Here is a 10,348-nt window from a genome sequence, read left to right on the forward strand (position 1 = left end):
AATGCATACATTCATTGTGAGCTGTACAGCCCGAGGGGCTCTAAACAATTCCCAGCACCTCGGTGCACTATGCCAGAAAGGTCTTAGACAGCGACCTTTCCCCATTGCGCCTTTGTGGCGGCTGCCCCAAGCTTTGGTACGTCCCTCAGCACGTAGTGCTGGACCTTGGAACGTGCCAGACTGCAACACTCAGTCGGGGACAACTCTGCGCTGGAAGACCAACAAGTTTCAGGCAGACCAAAGAGCGTCTTTCACTGAGTTGATGATCCTCCAGCTGCAGTTGATGTTTGTCTCGGTGTGTGTCCCTGGGAACAGCCCGTAGAGCAGAGTCCTGTGTCACAGAACTGCTCAGGATGAACCTCGACAGAAACCACTGCATCTCTCTCCAGACCTTGTTTGCAAAGGCACAATCCACAAGGTGAACAACGGCCTCGTCCCCACCACAGCCACCTCGAGGGCAACGTGCAGAGGGGGTGAGACTCCTGGAGTGTTGGAAGGATCTGACGGGGAGGACCTTTCTCACCACCAGCCAAGATACATCTTGGTGCTTGTTGGAAAGTTCTGGCGGTGAGGCATTCTGCCAAATGATTTTGAGTCTGCTCAGGGAACCATCCCACAGGATCCACCCTCTTCTTTTCCCGCAGGGCCTCTAAGGCATTACGTGCCGACACTGCCTGGTGGACTTGTGGTCAAAGGTGTTTCTCTGCATTAATTTTTCCATGAGGGACAGGTGGTACAGCACAGTCCAACTACTTGGAGCGTTCCGCGGCAGCGTGACCAGACCCATCCTTCGCAACACCGGGGACAGGTAGAACTTCAGCATGTAGTGACACTTGGTGTTTGCGTACCGAGGATCTAAGCACAGCTTGATGCAGCCGCACACAAAGGTGGCCATCATTATGAGGGCAATAAAAGCAAAAAACTGCAGTTACTGGAAATCCAAAACAAAAATAAAAATACCTGGAAAAACTCAGCAGGTCTGACAGCATCTGCAGAGAGGAACACAGTTAACATTTCGAGTCCGTATGACTCTTCAACAGAACTAAGGAAAAATAGAAGAGAGATGAAATATAAGCTGGTTTAAAAGGTGGGGGTGGGACAGGTAGAGCTGGATAGAGGGCCAGTGATAGGTGGAGATTGCCAAAAGATGTCATAGACAAAAAGACAAAGAGGTGTTGAAGGTGGTGATATTATCTAAGGAATGTGCTAATAGGTGACATTAAGGGTAGAAAGCAGGACGAGCAAGGTACAGATAGCCCTAGTGGGGGTGGGGGAAGGGATCAAAATTGGCTAAAAGGTAGAGATAAAACAATGGATGGAAATGCACTTAAAAATAATGGAAATAGGTGGGAAAAGAAAAATCTATATAAATTATTGGAGAAAAAAAGGGGGATCGGAAATGGGGTGGGGATGGAGGAGAGAGTTCATGATCTAAAATTGTTGAACTCAATATTCAGTCCGGAAGGCTGTAAAGTGCCCAGTTGGAAGATGAGGGGCTGTTCCTCCAGTTTGCGTTGAGCTTCACTGGAACAATGCAGCAAGCCAAGGACGGATATGTGGGCATGAGAGCAGGGTGGAGTGTTGAAATGGCAAGCGACAGGGAGGTCTGGGTCATGCTTGTGGACAGACCGAGGATGAGGGCGATGTTGGGCACGATTTTTCCCCCCTTATCTAGAGGCTTGTACATCGCGTCCCTGCGGACACGATCCATTTTCGACCTCCAGATAAAGCGAAAGATGGCTTGGGTGATCGCCATCGCGCAGGAGTGTGGAATGGGCCAGACCTGCACCACATACAGCAACAGCGAGTGTGCTTCACACCTGATGACCAAGTTCTTACCCGCAATGGAGAGGGAGCGTCGCTCCCACATGCCCAGTTTTCTTTGCACCATAGACACTCGCTCCTTCCAGTTTATAATGCATATCCCCAGCACCTTCAGTCCGTCAGCCCTGACGGTGAAGGGGACAAAGGATCAGTCAGCCCAGTTCCCAAAGAACATGGCCTCGCTCTTCCCACAATTTATCTTGGCTCCCGAGGCCAGTTTGAACTGGTCGCAGATATGGATCAGTCTGCGCACCGACAGCGGATCGGAGCAGAAGACGGCGACATCGTCCATGTACAGGGAGGCTTCGACCTGAGTGCCTCCACTGCCTGGGATTGTCACTCCTCTTACACCCGGATCCTTCCTGATGGACTCAGCAAAGGGTTCTATACAACACACAAACAGGACAGGGGAGAGAGGGCAGCCCTGCCTGACTCCAGATTTAATGGAAAAGCTATCTGATTCTCACCCATTGACTGAGACTGTGCTACTGATAATGTAGAACAGTTGGATCCAATTGCAAATTCCCTCTCCAAACCCCATTTTGGAGAGCACATCCACCATGTAGGTGTGCAATATTCTGTCAAAGGCCTTCTCCTGATCCAGGCTGATGAGGCAGGTGTCCACACCCCTGTCCTCCACATAGGCAATCGTATCCCTGAGTAGCACGAGGCTTTTTTTTTTTTTTTTTTGTAAAAATATACTTTATTCATAAAATATCTTCAATCACATTCAAAACCATTTCAAAAACAACATTACAAGGGTACAATCCAGGGTTAAACTTTTACAAAATGTATCACCAGGTGCATCAGTACAAACAATATTACAATCATTTACAGCCTTTCATTTTGATCTGTACAGCCCGAGGGGCTCTAAACAGTTCCCAGTCTCTCGGTGCGCTGTGGTAGAAAGGTCTTAGACAGCGACCCTTCCCCATTGCGCCTTTGCGGCAGCTGCCCCAAGCTTTAGTGCGTCCCTCAGCACGTAGTCCTGGACTTTGGATTGTGCCAGTCCGCAACAATCGGTCGGGGACGGCTCGGGCTGTCAGAGATCAACCTCTCTCAATTTAAGAAATATTCTGTCTTTTTGTTCTTCTACCAAAGTGGATAGCTTCACACTTATTCACATCATACTTCATCTGCCATGTTCTAGCCCATTCATTTAGCCTGTCCAGGTCCTCTTTAAGCCTTGCATTCTCCTCACAACTTACGTTCCCACCGAGTTTGGTGTCAGCAAAGTTAGAAATAGGATAATTGTTCCCCACATCCAAATCATTTATGTAGATTGTGAACAGCTGTGGACCTAGCACCTATACATAATTTGGCATAACATTCTTTGTTTATCGGCTAAAACCATGCCGTGTGATGTTAGCAGCTAGCATTTAACAAATTATTTGTTAGCTATATTAAGGAAGCTGTTAAATGTATTATTTTAAACAATATAATGTCATCATTAAAATGCAGACTAATGAATTGCATACAAACATATTATGCTGGACATTCAGCTCCTCCCAGGGCTAAAAATAACCCTACCAGCCAGAGTGCCAGTTTTCTGGCTCCATCCCGCCTCCAGGCCCAGAGTCAGGATTGGCAAAGGCAGGGCTATCCACCAACATACAGCAGGTAGCTGTAACAGCTCATTAAGAGCCGTTTAAAGCCAATTAAAGGGGCCTACTAGAATTTTTCAATTAGCCTCCACTTTCCTGCAGAGGGCAGAAGCCAGTTTAGATACTTGAAGGTAACCTCCTGGAGGGAGCTCTCAAACCAACACATCGGGCAGGCCTATAGGCCCTCCCAGCCTGCTTGGTGCAGCAGCAGCCACAGGACACCAGGTAGAGGGGTTTCCCACCTTGCAACCCCCTCCCCCAATTCCCTTCTGGTGGTCTGGCTGCAAAGGCATTTTTTAATTAAGATTTTAAGAAGTTGGAGAGAGGATGCCTACATCTTGAAGCACCCTCTCTCTTTCTTACTTCCATCACAGCCTGCTGCTCCTTTCAAGTTAGACCTTTGATTGTCCCTCTAGTTTTGAGAAGCCAGAGGTGGCACGGCTACAAATGTTCCTCCGAGCAGCAACAATGACAACATGAATTGGCAGTTTTGTGGAAATCCAGGCCGATCTTGCATCAGATTCTTCAATCATGAGGACCTACAGAAGACAATGAAGTCACCTGCATCATCGAATAATAAGTCTCTCACCTCCCCCCCCATTGCTACAGTTAGGGGGCCTATAAACTACTCCCACCAGTGTTTTCTGACCCTCATTATTACTAATCTCCAACACATACTAGTTCTACTTCCTGATCTTCTGAGCCAAGATCCCTTCACACTATTGTCTTTAGGTCATCCTTTACAATCAAGGCCACTCTTCCACCTTTTCAATTCTGCCTGTATTTTTGAAACGTTATGCTGCACTTTCCCGATGGGAGTGGAAAACAGAAGTCAGGCCTGTTTCTGGGAGAAATAGCTACTCATCAGATTTTGAGGAAGGCACCCCCTTAACTGGCATGGAGACAAGTTCCCTGTCCAGTTAAGGGCAGTGGGTGGGCATTCAAAGCTAGAGGGATAATCAAGTCCTTTGATTTTGAAAGGAGCAGCAGGGTTACTGGTCAGTAATAGAGAGGGTGCATGGAGGTGCCCCCACACCAACTTTTTAAATTTGAAAAATAGTTCCTGCAGTCAGGCCACTGCTATTGGGGGAGGGGTGGTGGGGGGGGGAACCCTCTTTTGGGTGGTCTGTGGCTGCTTTCATTCCCAGGCAGGCAGGGATGGTAGCTAGAACTGCGTGAGGCCCTGGGTTCCTGGCCTGCCTCCGGATGCCTTCCGCTAGGCACTTAAATTGGCTCCCCACAGTGAGGGAAACTTGTTGCTGACTGGAAAATTCCAGTCAGGCTCCTTTATCTGCACTTAACAAGGCTCTTAATGAGCCTAATTGGCTTCTCGACACTTGGAAGTGAGTAGCCCTTTTGGTCCTGATCTCTCCTCCACTAAAGTAGCCAGCACCAGAAACAACAGCCTGAAACTGGCAAAGTGGCTGGTGCTGGTACTTTTAGGCCACTTCTGCCTCCATTCTCACCCCTGGTGAGTGCCAAAACATCTGCCCATAGTGTACCTTGGTATATTTATTTCCCAACCTTGATTGCCTTGTAACCATGTAATGGCAATTAGATCTTAAGCATTTATCTCTATTTGTGCAGCAAAATCATATATCTTATTGTGAATGCTTCATCACATTCATATACAGAGCTTTTTTAATCTTTTACTAATATTCTTTGCATGAATCCTATTTTCTGATTATGCTAAAACTCTGTGCCTCCCTGTCCCACCCTGCTTGCCTTTACCCAAATTGCTACAGTGTTCTACCGTCTTGTATTTTCTCTTTAGATATTTAAATCCCCTTCACTTGGCCATCCCTCCCACCCCCATTTTAGTTTGAAGGCCTACCCACAGCCCTTGATTCACTCAGACACCAATCCCAATCACTTTTAGGTGCAGTCCATCCCAGTGAAACACCTTCCTCTTTCTCCAGTATGGTGCCAAACACTTCTGTGGTAAAGTGATGTACCCTGTCCCTTTAAGAGAATGCAAGTGTATTGATCACGTGGTAGCACTGATGAATCACTGTAGAGCACGGGCAAACTGGGAACTGTAAGACAAGTTCTGGAGGTTTCTGAGTGAGCATGTATGATCTGGTGCTCTGCCCTATGTCTCAATAAACCATCACTGTTTATCCTCACATCAGTCCCTCCCCGTTATTGACTGCGAGCAGCAATTGAGGAGAACATAGGAAGGCGTGCAGTTGGAGTTTGGTCAACAAACTCATTTACCCAAGACATGGAAACTTCCTTCCCACACCATTCTTTGAGTCACTGTATAATTCCCTAATCTGCTTGACCCTAACTGATGTGACTCGGGTAACAATCCTAAGATTTTACTTTTGAAAACAACCAGAAGATGCTGGAAACTCTCAGCAGGTCTGACAGCATCTGTGGAGAGAGAAACAGAGTTAACATTTCAGGCCTGTGACCTTTCATCAGAATTTCTGGTTGTTGCAGTACAGACCGGTATCTATTCCCCTGACTATACTTTCCCCTATCACCAGCACATTCCTTTTCACTCCCCTCTGCACTGCCAGCACCCCCAAATGAGCCTGCAGCATGGTGACATGGTCAGTTTGCTCATCCATCCTGTAGACCTGGTTCTCACCCACAAAGGTATCCAGTCCCTAGTGGCTGTTGGTCAAATTCAAGGCCATCACTGAATGCTGTATCCCCATACCTGCCCAATTCATAGGGCGGAATTTTCTGTGCCCACTGGTGTCGGGCGTATTTGGCGGCATGAGCGGACAATATGGTGAGAAGGACAAAAATCGGTTTCTTGACCTTGTGAAACCAGTTTTCAATCGTCTGCTCTGCCAGTTAATGGTGGGCCATGTTCCCGCTGTCAGCCATCAAGAGCCTCATTGTAATACGTCTGCATGATATCATAAGGCCATCCCACTGGAATCATCCCCCCCCAATGCTGGATCATCTGAGCATGTCGATGTGATTGCACGCCGACGTGTTTCACAACAGCATTTATAAGGTGTGCGCCTGGCAGGCAGCACTTTGAGGGGAACGCGGAGATGAGTCACAGTAACATTGTGGGGGTTTGAGGAGCAAGGGCTGCACTGCAGTTAAGGCGAGGTGGTGGTGGTGGGGCAGGGCTGCATTGCAGTTGATAGTGATGCACAAGCACGCGTGGAGCCATGGGGAGGGAAGTGGCCAAGCATTAGGGAAACTTTGTATAAAGTGACCATTCTGCCGCAGCTGACAGTTCAGATACAGCTACATTGACATGACTGGAATCGGGCCTCTAGCTTACCTACCCACTCAAGCAATGCAGAGGCATGAAATTGCCACCAAGTGCTCCAGAGCTTATCCCCCCTCCAGAACAGACTGCAAACTAATGAGCGTTTTAGTGGACTGCAAAACAGTTGGACAACTGCGTACATTGTACAATCTCCTCACTAAAGCTGGCCATGGAGCAGTCACTGCTGGAGGTGCTCACAGCCCCTTGCAATGTCATCATTCCAGTATGGACCAGTCTCCCCCATGGTTCAAGCTAACAGTGCAGCCTTGCAGCAGGTTAAGAGAATGCCTGAGCTGAGAGCACAGCATGCAGTCCAATGGGCAAAGCTGCTGCCAATTGATCAAGTGGAGTGGGGCAGAGTAGGGTGGTCTTTCGGGCAGTCATGAAGTGCACTAATCTCTGGCCATCCACTGGGATGCATTAAGGGGCCTTCAATTTAACCAGGAGAAGTTCTGTTTACACCCACGCTAACCACCCATCTCTCTCTTTCATCCTGCAGGAGCATGGAGCCTGGCGAACTAATTGTATTCCTCGTGGCGTACAGAGTGAAGAAAATGGAGAAGAGAGTGACAGAGATGCCTGGCTGTGCAGCGGGAGGAGCAGCAACCTTCGGAAAAGGGGCGGCTGGGGCTCCAGCACACACCACTGAAGAGCCTCGGTGAGCCGTTGCTGGTCAGCTCCTAGCTAGACCCAGGGTCTATAGACACCACCGTTCATTCCTGCAGATGACCAAGAACCAGTGTCGCTGAAGACTGCGCATGTCTAGGGAACTGGTCGGTCACATCTGCCACCTGCTGCAGGATTTGGCGCCATGTGGACATGGAGGGCGTCCATTGCCCGTGGCAGTGAAAGTGACTGCTGCACTCAATTTCTACACCAATGGCTCCTTTTGGGACTCCATGGGTGAGCTCTGTGGAATCTCACAAGCCTCCACCCACAAATGCATCCATGAGGTCACAGACGCCATCTTGGCGAAGGTACACAACTTTGTGCATTTTGCCCGGAACCAGGACAGCCAAGATGCAAGAGCGATTGGATTTGCCTAGATCTCAGTTTTCCACAGGTGCAGGGTGCCATCAACTGTACTCATGGGGCGCACAGATCTCCATCACAACAAATGGTCAACTACGTCAACTGCAAGGGCTTCCATTCTCTGTGCAGAAACATTGTGACCACCACAAATGCATCCTGCAGGTCTGCGCAAGATTCCCAGAAAATGTCCATAACTCCTACATTCTCAGTTGCTCAAAAATCCCTGATGTCTTCCAGGGTCCACAGAGGCTGCAGGGATGGTTCCTCAGGGACAAGGGCTACCCACAGAGGACATGGTTGATGACTCCCATGTGGCGGCCTCGGTACAGTAGAGCAAAGGTAAATTGAGGCTCATGCTGCAACTTGCAACTTGGTGGAGCAGACCATCGGGATGCTGAAAGTGAGGCTCCAGTGCCTGGACCAGTCTAACTGAGCCCTGTGATATAGCCCACAGAGTGTCACGCAACGTCATCGTCTGCTGTGCCCTTTACAACCTGGTGCTGCAACGGGGAGAGGGGCTGGCTGAGGAGGAGATGGGGCCACGTGTCCAATCTGGGCCAGGGCTTCTTCGGTGTGGCCTGCTAGTCAGATGTTAAACAGCAGACTGATCTTTTCAGTTCAATATTACTTGTTCCACAAGCCAGAGGCCAATATCACATGACTCTCATCTCTCCACCTTCTTTGACAAAGGATGTGCATCCATCATCTGGATTCCAAACGGTCTTAGCCATTAGGAATTGAAAGGAAGGTTGTGGGGCCTTTGTCTTAGCAGACAATCCATCTCCTTCTGGTCAGCCTGGGTTATTAAATGCAGGTGGCCTTTGTATAGCTCTCTTTGAAGTTGGGCTTTACAACTCACAGGGGGTCATTAGTGGCTCCTCAGAGATAACAAGTGTGAGTTTTCCTAAAATTGCCAATATACAGTGTGAGGTCTTAGTCCCTCACAAAAGTAATAGCAAGTTACGGACTACTAGCTTAGATACAAAACCAAAACTCTCCAGCCACTGGAGGTAAAACAAAATGAACGAAAGGCAGCACCTTTCTCCCTCTGCACCAAATTCCCACTTGCAAAATTCTTGACATTAGTATTCTGTTTATGGAGTACTCTGTTCTTCAATCACTCTGTGCCTCACACTCAAACTTTAACTATTTATATAGACAGCTTATGATTCACACCCAAGTTACAACTACTAAGACAGCTTATTGCTACAGTAATTAACACTGATTCAGGTGACTACTTTCAGCTGTTGACAGTTAACTAGCTGTCACTGACAATAAGTTTCTTTTGCAGTTTTAAAATTCTCAGTCAGATTCTAAATGTTAAACTAAATTACAAATTGAACAATACTTACCAGAGATAACTTGCACCAAATTCCCTACTTTAGCTTTTGGCTTAAAAAGCACTCTGTTCCCCGTTCAGTCTGTGCTTCGCACTGTAAAAAAAATAAGTTGTAATCTAATAAGATTGTGCCATAACTCATTAGCATGTGTTCAAACTCTGCAGCATTGTGTTCAAGACTGCAGCATAATTTGTAGCATTTCTGGCAGCCTCTATAGTTATTGCTTCTTGTTTCTCTTTCATATTAAAGTAATAAAAGTGAACTTTTAAAAACAGTTTGAGGCTTTGTCTTAATTATCCCATAATTACTTTGAACAGAAGTAAGAAGGTAAAAGCATCAAAAAGTGTTAGTGAGCGGCTGGACAGCAGAACCAGTTAGGTTACCATCTTTTGATCTTCAGCGAGATTCAAATCCATCACTGACTGATGGGGTGACGGAGAGAAAGACTCAAATATTACAGTTTCAACACCGTTTCTAATGGTCATATATCTACAGCCCAAAACTAATTTAAGACAATGTGTTACTAAATTGGTCACATTCATTTAGCAAGGTCACAAAAATGGCTTCAGCAAAAAGTGGAAGTAACATACCAATATAGTGGAAACTTTTATCCTGAAGTTCTTTTCACTTCTAAATAAATCTGGTGCTCTTTAAGTTGTTGATTATAAATGTTGGGAAGACTCAGTCATGTTTCCAAATCTCTTTAGCAGTTTAAAAATATATAGGCCCTGAGTTTCCGCTAGCTTGTGAAATTGGCCGTGCCAGTTCAAAAAAAAAATCAAAGTTATATATACCCAGAATAAGTCGATATTTTTGCACTCATTTAAAAAATATCTTGCCGGAAGCTGCCCCCACAACCATCAGCTATACCCCCAGATTGAAATAATCGGCATGATGTACATGTTTCCATCGATTGCAACAGTTTGCTTTTTAAATGAATCTTTCCTTTAGGCTTGAGGGCACTATTAGGCATGTCTTAAAAGTTTTTAAATATTAAGAAATATTTAATTTGCCAAGAAATTGACACACCAATGAAACTAGTAAATGGTTCAGTGTAGTCCTTTAATGTAATTTTCAAATCAGGTTACTCGCTCTTTGTGGGCCAGATGCTCTTATTAGAAATAATTACTTTTGTGATAAACACATTTTCTGCGCTATTAATAAAACTGCACCATGTTAACACTCTTAAATACATCAATGAGTAGATTTTAAAGCAAGGTGGGGAAAAAACAATTACATTCTATTATGCGACCCAGTTGGGCTGGCTTCTGGGAGATTTTACGATTTATGATTATGCAAATTGGTTT

The sequence above is a fragment of the Cetorhinus maximus genome, chromosome 17 (assembly GCF_964194155.1).
Source record: "Cetorhinus maximus chromosome 17, sCetMax3.hap1.1, whole genome shotgun sequence".
Lineage (NCBI taxonomy): Eukaryota > Metazoa > Chordata > Chondrichthyes > Lamniformes > Cetorhinidae > Cetorhinus > Cetorhinus maximus.